The sequence below is a fragment of the Pseudophryne corroboree genome, chromosome 9 (assembly GCF_028390025.1).
Source record: "Pseudophryne corroboree isolate aPseCor3 chromosome 9, aPseCor3.hap2, whole genome shotgun sequence".
Classification (NCBI taxonomy): Eukaryota; Metazoa; Chordata; class Amphibia; order Anura; family Myobatrachidae; genus Pseudophryne; species Pseudophryne corroboree.
Genome location: NC_086452.1, coordinates 274,031,171 through 274,047,628, shown reverse-complemented (window position 1 = coordinate 274,047,628; position 16,458 = coordinate 274,031,171).

The following is a 16,458-nucleotide window of genomic DNA, read 5'->3' as shown; positions in this document are numbered from 1 at the left end:
AAAAATGGTAGCAACTTCAATGCGTTTCGAGAATTCCTTCCCCTTCCTCAAGAAGTAATGTGTCCATTCTGGTTACCCCAGATATATTTTAGCTTAAAATGGTCACGTGGTACATTTTGACCAATCATACATAAAACCAACATACACAGGTGTACATAATACACAATTAGGTATCCTAAAACAGGGACAGCTTTCAAGTATAATCTCTATGTGCATTCTTATGTCACGTTAAATTATACACAATAATAAAATATATCTTATATGGCGTTAGCACACAAAAGCAGGAACATTAATGATCACATAATTTGCAATCGCCAATTACACTAAACATGAGTGATAATAGTTTGCCAACCTCGGCATACTTTAAAAAGTTTTCAGAGGTTTTCACATTCAAGAGCTGAGCAGCAAGATACTTAAGGAATGCTTAGTTTGATGCGCTCATATAGAGCGCTAAGCTGGAAGGCAAAACGGATATCCATTTGCCTGCAGTGCAGAGAGACGCACTGAGCCATAAATTAGATAATGATATTAGTGCCCATTGTATAAAACCTATCCGGCATGTTATCTGTTCAATATCTGAAGGTGAAAACAACTGCACATAACCACATATATATATATAACAGGAACAATATAATGAAATATTGTAGACACTGATGATCGCTGGGCGTCAGAATCTTCATACGGCTGTCTTTCACAAAGCTGTAATGTTGAACAGTCCTTATGTCCATAAGTCAATTTCCATGATCCACATAAGTCACATGGTTTTGATAACAGTAATTCAAAGACAGAAAAAAACAAAGAAAAGAGACTTTTAGAAAAGACAGGCTAGTATACAAAATCTTTAAAGAAACCATTTTATCTCGAACTCTAAATTCAGACCATTTGGTGATAGGGTTTTTAATTGATGTATAGTTTGCATTTCTGTTTGTGCTAAAAGTTTTTCAGAATTTCGAGTTCTCCAATTATTTTTAACAATTGTGATGCCCATGAAACTTTTTAACCCTTTAAGACTGCAATTGTGTTTATTTTTGAAATGATTAGAAACACTGTGCTGCTCATAACCTTTTTTTATATTTCTAGTATGTTCTGATAAATGCTTTTTAAGCAGCCTTCCTGTTCTGCCGATATATTGCAAGCCACAATGGCATTCCAATAAATATATGACATTCTTGGTACAGCAGGTAATAAAGTCTTTAATGGGATATGTAGTCTGTGTTTGATTGGATTTATATTCTATTATTTTTCTTTCTCTTACGTCCTAGAGGATGCTGGGGACTCCGTAAGGTCCATGGGGTATAGACGGGCTCCGCAGGAGATAGGGCACCTAAAAAGAACTTTGACTATGGGTGTGCACTGGCTCCTCCCTCTATGCCCCTCCTCCAGACCTAAGTTAGATCTTGTGCCCTGAGGAGAATGGGTGCACTGCAGAGAGCTCTCCAGAGTTTTCTGTGGAAAAATAATTTTGTTAGGTTTTTTATTTTCAGGGAGTCCTGTTGGCAACAGGCTCCCTGCATCGTGGGACCGAGGAGAGAGAAGCAGAGCTGGCTTGTAAAGTTGGGCACTGCTTCTAAGGCTACTGGACACCATTAGCTCCAGAGGGAGTCGGAACACAGGTCTCACCTGGGGTTCATCCCGGAGCCGCGCCGCCATCCTCCTCACAGATGCCGAAGATAGAAGCCGGATAGAGAAGGCAGAAGACATCTTAGGCGGCAGAAGACATCATATCTTTATGAGGTAAGGCGCGCAGCGGTAAGCTGCGCGCCATTGCTCCCAGTCACACACACACAGAGCAGCACTGTAGGGTGCAGGGTGCAGGGTGCAGGGGGGGGGGGGGCGCCCTGGGCAGCAATAAACCTCACATTTTGGCACAAATACAGTGGATTAGATTGTGGAGGCAGTAAATCTATGATCCCCCGCCATTTTATTGAAAAATCACTGGGACCAAAGCCTGCCGTCGGGTGGGCGGGGCTTGATCCTCAGCACTAACCAGCGCCATTTTCTCCACAGAAGCTGCATGAGGAAAACGCTGGTCTCTCCCCTGCTGAACACAGGCTGGAAAAAAGAGGAGGGGGGCACATCAGTGACGCAGTGAGTGGGAATTGGCATAATATATATATATATATATAAAAAGGCGCTATCTGGAAATATTTTTTCCAGTGTTTTAAGCGCTGGTGTGTGCTGGCATACTCTTTCTCTGTCTCTCCTTAGGACCTGGTTGGTGTTTTGTCCCCTTATAGGTTAATCCCTGTGTGTTTGGGGTGTCGGTACGTGTGTGTCGACATGTCTGAGGCGGAAGGCTTCTCCAAGGAGGAGGTGGAGCAAATGAGTGGTGTGTCCCCATCGGTTGTGCCGACTCCAGATTGGATGAACATGTGGCATATGTTGAATGCATGTGTGTCATCTTTACATAAAAGGCTTGTTAAGCCTGGTTTAGGGGGGACATCAGGGGGTCAATCCTCAGATTTGACCGACTCACAGGGCCCGTCGGGGTCTCAAAAGCGTCCCTTAACACAAGACACTAATACCGACACGGATTCTGATTCCAGTGTCGACTATGACAAAATAAAATTGCACCCTAAGGTGACTAAAACCATTCAGTGTATGATTGTGGCAATAAGGGATGTGTTGCATATTGTGGATGAACCCTCGGTCCCCGACACAAGGGTACACATGTTTAAGGAAAAGAAACAGATTATTAACTTTCCCACATCTCATGAATTAAATGAATTCTTTGGAAAAGCTTGGGAGACTCCGGAAAAGAGACTGCAGATCCCCAAAATAATTTTTATGGCATACTAGAGATGAGCGGGTTCGGTTTCTCTGAAACCGAACCCGCACGAACTTCATGTTTTTTTCACGGGTCCGAGCAGACTCGGATCCTCCCGCCTTGCTCGGTTAACCCGAGCGCGCCCGAACGTCATCATGACGCTGTCGGATTCTCGCGAGACTCGGATTCTATATAAGGAGCCGCGCGTCGCCGCCATTTTCACACGTGCATTGAGATTGATAGGGAGAGGACGTGGCTGGCGTCCTCTCCATTAGAAATTAGATTAGAAGAGAGAGAGAGATTGTGCAGAGTCAGACAGAGTTTACCACAGTGACCAGTGCAGTTGTTGTTAGTTAACTTTTATTTATTTTAATATAATATATCCGTTCTCTGCTATATCCGTTCTCTGCCTGAAAAAAAACGATACACAGCAGCAGCCAGTCACACAGTGTGACTCAGTCTGTGTGCACTCAGCTCAGCCCAGTGTGCTGCACATCAATGTATAAAAGGCAAAGCTTATAATAATTGTGGGGGAGACTGGGGAGCACTGCAGGTTGTTATAGCAGGAGCCCCCAGGAGTACATAATATTATATTAATTTAAAATTAAACAGTGCACACTTTTGCTGCAGGAGTGCCACTGCCAGTGTGACTAGTGGTGACCAGTGCCTGACCACCAGTATAGTAGTATATTGTTGTATGTATTGTATACTATCTCTTTATCAACCAGTCTATATTAGCAGCAGACACAGTACAGTGCGGTAGTTCACGGCTGTGGCTACCTCTGTGTCGGCAGTCGGAACTCGGCAGGCAGTCCGTCCATCCATAATTGTATTACAATATATACCACCTAACCGTGGTATTTTTTTTCTTTCTTTATACCGTCGTCATAGTGTCATACTAGTTGTTACGAGTATACTACTATCTCTTTATCAACCAGTGTACAGTGCGGTAGTTCACGGCTGTGGCTACCTCTGTGTCGGCAGTCGGCAGGCAGTCCGTCCATCCATAATTGTATTATTATTATAATATATACCACCTAACCGTGGTTTTTTTTTCATTCTTTATACCGTCATAGTGTCATACTAGTTGTTACGAGTATACTACTATCTCTTTATCAACCAGTGTACAGTGCGGTAGTTCACGGCTGTGGCTACCTCTGTGTCGGCAGTCGGCAGGCAGTCCGTCCATCCATAATTGTATTATTATTATAATATATACCACCTAACCGTGGTTTTTTTTTCATTCTTTATACCGTCGTCATAGTGTCATACTAGTTGTTACGAGTATACTACTATCTCTTTATCAACCAGTGTACAGTGCGGTAGTTCACGGCTGTGGCTACCTCTGTGTCGGCAGTCGGCAGGCAGTCCGTCCATCCATAATTGTATTATTATTATAATATATACCACCTAACCGTGGTTTTTTTTTCATTCTTTATACCGTCGTCATAGTGTCATACTAGTTGTTACGAGTATACTACTATCTCTTTATCAACCAGTGTACAGTGCGGTAGTTCACGGCTGTGGCTACCTCTGTGTCGGCAGTCGGCAGGCAGTCCGTCCATCCATAATTGTATTATTATTATAATATATACCACCTAACCGTGGTTTTTTTTTCATTCTTTATACCGTCGTCATAGTGTCATACTAGTTGTTACGAGTATACTACTATCTCTTTATCAACCAGTGTACAGTGCGGTAGTTCACGGCTGTGGCTACCTCTGTGTCGGCAGTCGGCAGGCAGTCCGTCCATCCATAATTGTATTATTATTATAATATATACCACCTAACCGTGGTATTTTTTTTTCTTTCTTTATACCGTCGTCATAGTGTCATACTAGTTGTTACGAGTATACTACTATCTCTTTATCAACCAGTGTACAGTGCGGTAGTTCACGGCTGTGGCTACCTCTGTGTCGGCAGTCGGCAGGCAGTCCGTCCATCCATAATTGTATTATTATTATAATATATACCACCTAACCGTGGTTTTTTTTTCATTCTTTATACCGTCGTCATAGTGTCATACTAGTTGTTACGAGTATACTACTATCTCTTTATCAACCAGTGTACAGTGCGGTAGTTCACGGCTGTGGCTACCTCTGTGTCGGCAGTCGGCAGGCAGTCCGTCCATCCATAATTGTATTATTATTATAATATATACCACCTAACCGTGGTTTTTTTTTCATTCTTTATACCGTCGTCATAGTGTCATACTAGTTGTTACGAGTATACTACTATCTCTTTATCAACCAGTGTACAGTGCGGTAGTTCACGGCTGTGGCTACCTCTGTGTCGGCAGTCGGCAGGCAGTCCGTCCATCCATAATTGTATTATTATTATAATATATACCACCTAACCGTGGTATTTTTTTTTCTTTCTTTATACCGTCGTCATAGTGTCATACTAGTTGTTACGAGTATACTACTATCTCTTTATCAACCAGTGTACAGTGCGGTAGTTCACGGCTGTGGCTACCTCTGTGTCGGCAGTCGGCAGGCAGTCCGTCCATCCATAATTGTATTATTATTATAATATATACCACCTAACCGTGGTTTTTTTATACCACCTAACCGTGGCAGTCCGTCCATAATTGTATACTAGTATCCAATCCATCCATCTCCATTGTTTACCTGAGGTGCCTTTTAGTTCTGCCTATAAAATATGGAGAACAAAAAAGTTGAGGTTCCAAAATTAGGGAAAGATCAAGATCCACTTCCACCTCGTGCTGAAGCTGCTGCCACTAGTCATGGCCGAGACGATGAAATGCCAGCAACGTCGTCTGCCAAGGCCGATGCCCAATGTCATAGTACAGAGCATGTCAAATCCAAAACACCAAATATCAGAAAAAAAAGGACTCCAAAACCTAAAATAAAATTGTCGGAGGAGAAGCGTAAACTTGCCAATATGCCATTTACCACACGGAGTGGCAAGGAACGGCTGAGGCCCTGGCCTATGTTCATGGCTAGTGGTTCAGCTTCACATGAGGATGGAAGCACTCAGCCTCTCGCTAGAAAACTGAAAAGACTCAAGCTGGCAAAAGCACCGCAAAGAACTGTGCGTTCTTTGAAATCCCAAATCCACAAGGAGAGTCCAATTGTGTCGTTTGCGATGCCTGACCTTCCCAACACTGGACGTGAAGAGCATGCGCCTTCCACTATTTGCATGCCCCCTGCAAGTGCTGGAAGGAGCACCCGCAGTCCAGTTCCTGATAGTCAGATTGAAGATGTCAGTGTTGAAGTACACCAGGATGAGGAGGATATGGGTGTTGCTGGCGCTGGGGAGGAAATTGACCAGGAGGATTCTGATGGTGAGGTGGTTTGTTTAAGTCAGGCACCCGGGGAGACACCTGTTGTCCGTGGGAGGAATATGGCCGTTGACATGCCAGGTGAAAATACCAAAAAAATCAGCTCTTCGGTGTGGAGGTATTTCACCAGAAATGCGGACAACAGGTGTCAAGCCGTGTGTTCCCTTTGTCAAGCTGTAATAAGTAGGGGTAAGGACGTTAACCACCTCGGAACATCCTCCCTTATACGTCACCTGCAGCGCATTCATAATAAGTCAGTGACAAGTTCAAAAACTTTGGGTGACAGCGGAAGCAGTCCACTGACCAGTAAATCCCTTCCTCTTGTAACCAAGCTCACGCAAACCACCCCACCAACTCCCCCAGGAATGCCAATAGTCCTGCAGGCCATGTCACTGGCAAGTCTGACGAGTCCTCTCCTGCCTGGGATTCCTCCGATGCATCCTTGCGTGTAACGCCTACTGCTGCTGGCGCTGCTGTTGTTGCCGCTGGGAGTCGATGGTCATCCCAGAGGGGAAGTCGTAAGCCCACTTGTACTACTTCCAGTAAGCAATTGACTGTTCAACAGTCCTTTGCGAGGAAGATGAAATATCACAGCAGTCATCCTACTGCAAAGCGGATAACTGAGTCCTTGACAACTATGTTGGTGTTAGACGTGCGTCCGGTATCCGCCGTTAGTTCACAGGGAACTAGACAATTTATTGAGGCAGTGTGCCCCCGTTACCAAATACCATCTAGGTTCCACTTCTCTAGGCAGGCGATACCGAGAATGTACACGGACGTCAGAAAAAGACTCACCAGTGTCCTAAAAAATGCAGTTGTACCCAATGTCCACTTAACCACGGACATGTGGACAAGTGGAGCAGGGCAGGGTCAGGACTATATGACTGTGACAGCCCACTGGGTAGATGTATGGACTCCCGCCGCAAGAACAGCAGCGGCGGCACCAGTAGCAGCATCTCGCAAACGCCAACTCTTTCCTAGGCAGGCTACGCTTTGTATCACCGCTTTCCAGAATACGCACACAGCTGAAAACCTCTTACGGCAACTGAGGAAGATCATCGCGGAATGGCTTACCCCAATTGGACTCTCCTGTGGATTTGTGGCATCGGACAACGCCAGCAATATTGTGTGTGCATTAAATATGGGCAAATTCCAGCACGTCCCATGTTTTGCACATACCTTGAATTTGGTGGTGCAGAATTTTTTAAAAAACGACAGGGGCGTGCAAGAGATGCTGTCGGTGGCCAGAAAAATTGCGGGACACTTTCGGCGTACAGGCACCACGTACAGAAGACTGGAGCACCACCAAAAACTACTGAACCTGCCCTGCCATCATCTGAAGCAAGAAGTGGTAACGAGGTGGAATTCAACCCTCTATATGCTTCAGAGGTTGGAGGAGCAGCAAAAGGCCATTCAAGCCTATACAATTGAGCACGATATAGGAGATGGAATGCACCTGTCTCAAGTGCAGTGGAGAATGATTTCAACGTTGTGCAAGGTTCTGATGCCCTTTGAACTTGCCACACGTGAAGTCAGTTCAGACACTGCCAGCCTGAGTCAGGTCATTCCCCTCATCAGGCTTTTGCAGAAGAAGCTGGAGGCATTGAAGAAGGAGCTAACACGGAGCGATTCCGCTAGGCATGTGGGACTTGTGGATGCAGCCCTTAATTCGCTTAACAAGGATTCACGGGTGGTCAATCTGTTGAAATCAGAGCACTACATTTTGGCCACCGTGCTCGATCCTAGATTTAAAGCCTACCTTGGATCTCTCTTTCCGGCAGACACAGGTCTGCTGGGGTTGAAAGACCTGCTGGTGACAAAATTGTCAAGTCAAGCGGAACGCGACCTGTCAACATCTCCTCCTTCACATTCTCCCGCAACTGGGGGTGCGAGGAAAAGGCTCAGAATTCCGAGCCCACCCGCTGGCGGTGATGCAGGGCAGTCTGGAGCGACTGCTGATGCTGACATCTGGTCCGGACTGAAGGACCTGACAACGATTACGGACATGTCGTCTACTGTCACTGCATATGATTCTCTCAACATTGATAGAATGGTGGAGGATTATATGAGTGACCGCATCCAAGTAGGCACGTCACACAGTCCGTACTTATACTGGCAGGAAAAAGAGGCAATTTGGAGGCCCTTGCACAAACTGGCTTTATTCTACCTAAGTTGCCCTCCCACAAGTGTGTACTCCGAAAGAGTGTTTAGTGCCGCCGCTCACCTTGTCAGCAATCGGCGTACGAGGTTACATCCAGAAAATGTGGAGAAGATGATGTTCATTAAAATGAATTATAATCAATTCCTCCGCGGAGACATTGACCAGCAGCAATTGCCTCCACAAAGTACACAGGGAGCTGAGATGGTGGATTCCAGTGGGGACGAATTGATAATCTGTGAGGAGGGGGATGTACACGGTGATATATCGGAGGGTGAAGATGAGGTGGACATCTTGCCTCTGTAGAGCCAGTTTGTGCAAGGAGAGATTAATTGCTTCTTTTTTGGGGGGGGTCCAAACCAACCCGTCATATCAGTCACAGTCGTGTGGCAGACCCTGTCACTGAAATGATGGGTTGGTTAAAGTGTGCATGTCCTGTTTTGTTTATACAACATAAGGGTGGGTGGGAGGGCCCAAGGATAATTCCATCTTGCACCTCTTTTTTCTTTTCTTTTTCTTTGCATCATGTGCTGATTGGGGAGGGTTTTTTGGAAGGGACATCCTGCGTGACACTGCAGTGCCACTCCTAGATGGGCCCGGTGTTTGTGTCGGCCACTAGGGTCGCTAATCTTACTCACACAGCTACCTCATTGCGCCTCTTTTTTTCTTTGCGTCATGTGCTGTTTGGGGAGGGTTTTTTGGAAGGGACATCCTGCGTGACACTGCAGTGCCACTCCTAGATGTGCCCGGTGTTTGTGTCGGCCACTAGGGTCGCTAATCTTACTCACACAGTCAGCTACCTCATTGCGCCTCTTTTTTTCTTTGCGTCATGTGCTGTTTGGGGAGGGTTTTTTGGAAGGGCCATCCTGCGTGACACTGCAGTGCCACTCCTAGATGGGCCCGGTGTTTGTGTCGGCCACTAGGGTCGCTAATCTTACTCACACAGCTACCTCATTGCGCCTCTTTTTTTCTTTGCGTCATGTGCTGTTTGGGGAGGGTTTTTTGGAAGGGACATCCTGCGTGACACTGCAGTGCCACTCCTAGATGGGCCCGGTGTTTGTGTCGGCCACTAGGGTCGCTTATCTTTCTCACACAGCTACCTCATTGCGCCTCTTTTTTTCTTTGCGTCATGTGCTGTTTGGGGAGGGTTTTTTGGAAGGGACATCCTGCGTGACACTGCAGTGCCACTCCTAGATGGGCCCGGTGTTTGTGTCGGCCACTAGGGTCGCTTATCTTTCTCACACAGTCAGCTACCTCATTGCGCCTCTTTTTTTCTTTGCGTCATGTGCTGTTTGGGGAGGGTTTTTTGGAAGGGACATCCTGCGTGACACTGCAGTGCCACTCCTAGATGGGCCTGGTGTTTGTGTCGGCCACTAGGGTCGCTTATCTTACTCACACAGCGACCTCGGTGCAAATTTTAGGACTAAAAATAATATTGTGAGGTGTGATGTGTTCAGAATAGGCTGAAAATGAGTGTAAATTATGTTTTTTGAGGTTAATAATACTTTGGGATCAAAATTACCCCCAAATTCTATGATTTAAGCTGTTTTTTAGGGTTTTTTGAAAAAAACACCCGAATCCAAAACACACCCGAATCCGACAAAAAAAATTCGGTGAGGTTTTGCCAAAACGCGGTCGAACCCAAAACACGGCCGCGGAACCGAACCCAAAACCAAAACACAAAACCCGAAAAATTTCCGGCGCTCATCTCTATGGCATACCCTTTCCCTAAGCAGGACAGGGAGATTTGGGAATCACCCCCCACTGTGGACAAGGCCCTGACGCGCTTGTCCAAGAAAGTGGCGCTACCGTCTCCGGACACAGCGGCCCTTAAGGACCCTGCAGATCGCAGGCAAGAAACTACCTTAAAGTGTATTTATTCTCATATGGGTGCTGTGTTAAGACCGACAATTGCGTCGGCATCGGTGTGTAGCGCAATTGCAGCTTGGACAGATGAGCTGACAGATCAATTTGATAATATGGATAAGGATACTATATTCCTAACTCTAGCCCATATTAAAGACGCAAAAACAACAAGTGGATGTGCTTGACACCCAAATCCCAGGCGCAAAATGCGCTTGACACCCAAATCCCAGGCGCACTTGTATTAGGTGGACACTAGCTGCACAAACTGACGTCATCACCCGTTTTCAACCGCTGCATGTGTGACTGTGTCTTTGGCCGCTCCTGCCGCTCCTGCCGTTCTCAGCTGTGCCGGTTTCCTGCCGTTCACCTTTGCCGCATCCTTTGTGCCATCTGGCTGCCGCTCACACTGTGCATATACATTGAGGACACCTACACCTACGGCTCATTGCCACTGTGGCTCCCTGAACGCTGCATAGTGCAGCGCTGACAACTTGTCGAAGTCTCCACTACCGCTGACTGTGTGCTTGTAAACGCTGCCCATCAGCCGGGAACTCCTAAAGGAATTTACCTAAAATTAATCCTTGCACTTGTGCTATAGTGCTCAAGCGGAGGACATTCCCAGGAAAGGGTAATTATAACCCCATCTGATCGGGCAAAACACATCAGGAAGGACTAATCCTGCACTGGGACGCCAGTGACAGGATAAGTGGAGACCTTTATACTATCATCTATTTATTTATAAACTGGCATATAGTGATGAGAAAAATGTGGCACTAACGGCAAACTAAACAGATGATCAATGTTTCATACTAATTGGTTACCTTTGTAAGATTTACGGGTTCAATCAATTAAGTTAAAGCGGCTTTATATTTCTATTAAATTAAGGAATGCATTCCGGTTGAATTATACTAGCATTTGAGCTGATACATTTTATTGTATGTTTTAACAAATGTATTTATTTAAGTGTAATGTGATTTGTTTCTAGTAAAAGAATAGAATATAACAAGTCTCTTGGTTTTTTAGTAAAGGCAATTACTCACTTTTCATCACTGTATTCGGAGTCACTGAAGCGCACAGACACATCCTATCATATTAAAGACGCAGTCTTATAGATGAGGGATGCTCAAAGGGACATTGGAATGCTAGCTTCTAGGGCCAATGCCATCTCTATCTCAGCGAGAAGATCCTTATGGACTCGCCAATGGACGGGTGATGCGGATTCCAAGAAACATATGGAAGTACTACCCTATAAGAAGGATGTATTGTTTGGGGATGGGCTGACGGACCTGGTTTCCACAGCTACAGCAGGTAAATCAGATTTTTTACCATATATTCCCCAACAGCAAAAGAAAGTAACACCCTATCAGATGCAGTCCTTTCGGTCGCACAAGTCCAAAAGAGGTCGGGGATCCTCTTTCATCGCCAGAGGTAAGGTCAGAGGCAAGAGAGCACCTGCTTCAGCAGGTGCCCAGGAACAAAAGTCCTCCCCGGCTGCTCCAAAACCCACAGCATGACGCTGGGGCTCCCCTGAGGGAGTCCGCACCGGTGGGGGCACGTCTTCGACTTTTCAGTCAGGCCTGGGTCAGTTCGGACCTGAATCCCTGGGTGTTGGAAATAGTTTCCCAGGGTTACAAATTGGAATTCGAGGAGGTACCCCCGAGCCGTTTTTTCAAATCGGCCCTACCAGCTTCCACATCGGAAAGGGATGTAGTGTTAGCTGCTATTCAAACGCTGTGTACAGTATATAGCAAGTGATATTCAAGGTTCCCCTGCACCAGCAAGGAAGAGGTTACTATTCAACCCTATTTGTGGTCCCAGACGGTTCGATCAGACCTATTTTGAATCTGAAATCCCTAAACCTGTACATAAAAAGATTCAAATTCAAAATGGAATCTCTCAGAGCGATAATACCCAACATGGAGGAGGGGGAGTTTATGGTGTCTCTGGACAAAAAGCATGCGTACCTTTATGTCCCCATATATGCCCCCCATCAGGAATACCTGAGATTCGCTGTACAGGATTGTCATTACCAATTTCAGATGTTGCCGTTTGGAATTTCCACAACCCCGAGGATTTTCACCAAGATAATGGCGGAAATGATAGTGGTCCTGCGCAAGCATGGAGTCACAATTATCCCATACTTGGACGATCTCCTGATAAAAGCGAGATCAAGGGAGAAATTGCTGAGCAGTGTGGCGCTCTCTCTGAGAGTGCTCCAGCAACACGGTTGGATTCTACATCTACCGAAGTCACAGTTGATTACGACAACTCGACTACCATTCCTAGGTATGATACTGGATACGGAACAAATGAAGGTCTTCCTCCCAATGGAGAAAGCCCAAGACATCCAGAACATGGTCAGAGACCTGCTAAAACCGAAAAGGGTGTCAGTTCACCAATGCACTCGAGTTCTGGAGAAAATGGTGGCGACCTACGAGGCCATTCCCTTCGGAAGGTTCCATGCAAGGACTTTTTAATGGGACCTTCTGGACAAGTGGTCCGGGTCCCATCTACACTTACATCGGAAAATAACTCTGTCCCCAGGGACCAGAGTGTCCCTCCTGTGGTGGTTGCAAAGTGCTCACCTCCTGGAGGGTCGCAGGTTCGGAATTCAGGATTGGATCCTGGTTACCACTGACGCGAGCCTCTTCGGATGGGGAGCGGTCACACAAGGAAAGACCTTTCAGGGGCCTTGGTCAGACCAGGAATCCTGTCTACACATCAATGTGTTGGAACTCAGGGCCATTTACAACGGCCTTTGACAAGCGGAGAGTTTTCTTCGAAAACCTACCGGTTCTGATTCAATCAGACAATGTCACAGCAGTGGCTCATGTGAACCGCCAAGGCGGGACAAGAAGCAGAGTCACGATGGTGGAAGCAACAAGGATCCTCCGCTGGGCGGAAAATCATGTAAGCGCTCTGTCGGCTGTCTTCATCCCGGGAGTGGACAACTGGGAAGCAGACTTCCTCAGCAGACACGATCTCCATCCAGGAGAGTGGGGATTTCATCAAGAAGTCTTTGCACACGTAGCACGTCTTTGGGGAACTCCTCAAATAGACATGATGGCGTCACGCCTCAACAAAAAACTTCGGAGGTATTACGCCAGGTCTCGGGACCTCAGGCAGTAGCAGTAGACGCACTGGTAACACCGTGGGTGTTCGAATAGGTCTACGTGTTTCCTCCTCTTCCTCTCATCACGAAAGTGTTGAGGATCATAAGACGAAGAAGAGTACAGACGATACTCGTTGTCCCAGGCTGGCCTCGAAGGGCCTGGTACTCGGATCTACAAGAGATGCTCACAGGAGATCCCTAGGCTCTTCCTCTGAGGGAAGACCTGTTGCAGCAGGGGCCCTGTGTATTTCAAGACTTACCGCGGTTACGTTTGATGGCATGGCGGTTGAACGCCGAATCCTAGCGAAAAAGGGGATTCCGGGAGAGGTCATCCCTACTTTAATAAAGGCTAGGAAGGAGGTGACGGTAAAACATTATCACCGTATCTGGCGAAAGTATGTGTCTTGGTGTGAGACCAAGAATGCACCTACGGAAGATTTTCATCTGGGTCGTCTTCTCCACTTCCTACAGACAGGAGTGGATATGGGCCTGAAATTAGGCTCGGTTAAGGTACAGATTTTGGCCCTCTCGATTTTCTTTCAGAAGGAATTGGCTTCTCTTCCAGAAGTCCAGATGTTTGTAAAGGGAGTGCTGCACATCCAGCCTCCTTTTGTGCCTCCAGTGGCACCATGGGACCTGAACGTGGTGTTGCAGTTCCTAAAATCACACTGGTTTGAACCGCTTAACAGGGTTGAGTTGAAATTTCTTACCTGGAAGGTGGTCATGTTGTTGGCCTTAGCATCAGCAAGGCGAGTGTCAGAATTGGCGGCTTTGTCACACAAGAGCCCCTACTTGATTTTTCATGTGGATCAAGCTGAATTGAGGACACATCCGCAATTTTTGCCTAAAGTAGTTTCTTTGTTCCATATGAATCAACCTATTGTGGTGTCTGTGGCTACAAGTGACCTGGAGGATTCCAGATCCCTGGACGTAGTCAGGGCCTTAAAAAATTATGTAGCCAGGACGGCTAGAATTAGGAAAACAGAGGCTCTGTTTGTCCTGTATGCAGCCAATAAGATTGGCGCTCCTGCTTCGAAGCAGACTATTGCTCGCTGGATCTGTAATACGATTCAGCAGGCTCACTCTACGGCTGGATTGCCGGTACCAAATTCGGTTAAGGGCCATTCCACTAGGAAGGTGGTGTCTTCTTGGGCGGCTGCCCGAGGCGTCTCGGCATTACAACTTTGCTGAGCGGCGACTTGGTCGGGGTCAAACACTTTTGCTAAATTCTACAAGTTTGATACCCTGGCTGATGAGGACCTAGCGTTTACTCAGTCGGTGCTGCAGAGTCATACGCACTCTCCCGCCCGATTGGATGCTTTGGTATAAACCCAATGGTCCTTACGGAGTCCCCAGCATCGTCTAGGACGTAAGAGAAAATAAGATTTTAAACCTACCGGTAAATCTATTTCTCCTAGTCCGTAGAGGATGCTGGGCGCCCGTCCCAGTGCGGAAACTCTGCAAGACTTGTATATAGTTGTTGCTTACATAAGGGTTATGTTACAGTTGACATCGGTCTTGGACCATTACTGTCGTTTGTTCATACTGTTAACTGGTTATGTATGTTCCAGGTTACATGCAGAGCCGGATTAAGGTGGGGGTCCCGGGGATACGTACCCCGGGCCCCCCTTTCCAAAAGGGCCCCCTGTCACACCACAGATCGGATCTCTCTTCCGATCCGATCTGTGGTGCTGCGCTCTCGTCCGCACTGCAGCCGTACAGACAGGACAGCTGAGCGACGGCTCAGCTGTCCAATAATGTATGACTGAAGTAGTCTGCCCCAATGGCTGAGCGGCAGGCTGCCTCACTCATACATGATTGGAGAGCTGAGCCGTCGCTCAGCTGTCTGTGCGGTTGCCGGGGACAGGAGCGCAGTGTGATCGTGCGGTGGCTGGTATGTGACACACACACACACACACGACCCTTCCCTTCTCTTGAAGAATAGGGGCCCCTCTGTCTTAAGTGCCCCGGGCCCCCCATGCTCTTAATCCGGCTCTGGTTACATGGTATGATTGGTGTCGACTGGTATGAATCTTGCCCTTGGATTGCTAAATCCTGCCTTGTATTGTCCATCTTCTCTGGGCACAGTTCTCTAACTGAGGTCTGGAGGAGGGGCATAGAGGGAGGAGCCAGTGCACACCCATAGTCAAAGTTCTTTTTAGGTGCCCTATCTCCTGCAGAGCCAGTCTATACCCCATGGTCCTTACGGAGTCCCCAGCATCCTCTACGGACTAGGAGAAATAGATTTACCGGTAGGTTTAAAATCTTATTTTTAATACTACAACTTTTACACATGTCCTTGTTTTAGGATACCTAATTGTGTATTATGTACACCTGTGTATGTTGGTTTTATGTATGATTGGTCAAAATGTACCACGTGACCATTTTAAGCTAAAATATATCTGGGATAACCAGAATGGACACATAACTTCTCGAGGAAGGGGAGGGAATCCCCGAAACGCGTTGAAGTTGCTACCATTTTTCATGTCTATTTGTTTTATTGGATGAATAAAAGCCGTGTGTCTTTGAAAGAATCATCGGTCTGCCTGATTCCTGCCGTCTGTACTGTGAAGGATACAAAAGATACCTTTATGTGCACGCGAGACAGGACACTAATGTAAGTGTTATTCCAAAAGCCCAGCTCGTTTTAGATGAATGTACACCTGATGTCTGTTGGCAGAAAGATACCTTTATGGGAAAGCGAGATAGAACTATAAAGTGAGTGTCTTTCTGATAACGGGGGAACATCTGAACGCTGCTTTGGATGAAGACATGGCTTTACAAGTTTCCGTTTTAAAGTTTTAATAATTGAAAACAGCGCTAGTTTGCAACCATCTTTTGTTTTGTATCCATTTGTCTTGTAGGGATTAAGAAGGGAAAATCCCATGTGTTACAAACCAACAGCTTTCGTTTGGTAGCGCAGGGCTACTTACAGATTTCTTTCGTATAGTAACGACCCTGAACATTGGTCTTTTTATACACTGGATACTGTATGGTATACAGTACAGGTTGAGTATCCCTTATCCAAAATGCTTGGGACCAGTGGTATTTTGGATATCAGATTTTTCCGTACTTTGGAATAATTGCATACCATAATGATATATCTTGGCGATGGGACCTAAATCTAAGCACAGAATGCATTTATGTTACATATACACCTTATACACACAGCCTGAAGATAATTTTAGCCAATATTTTTTATAACTTTGTGCATTAAACAAAGTGTATCTACATTTACACAATTCATTTAT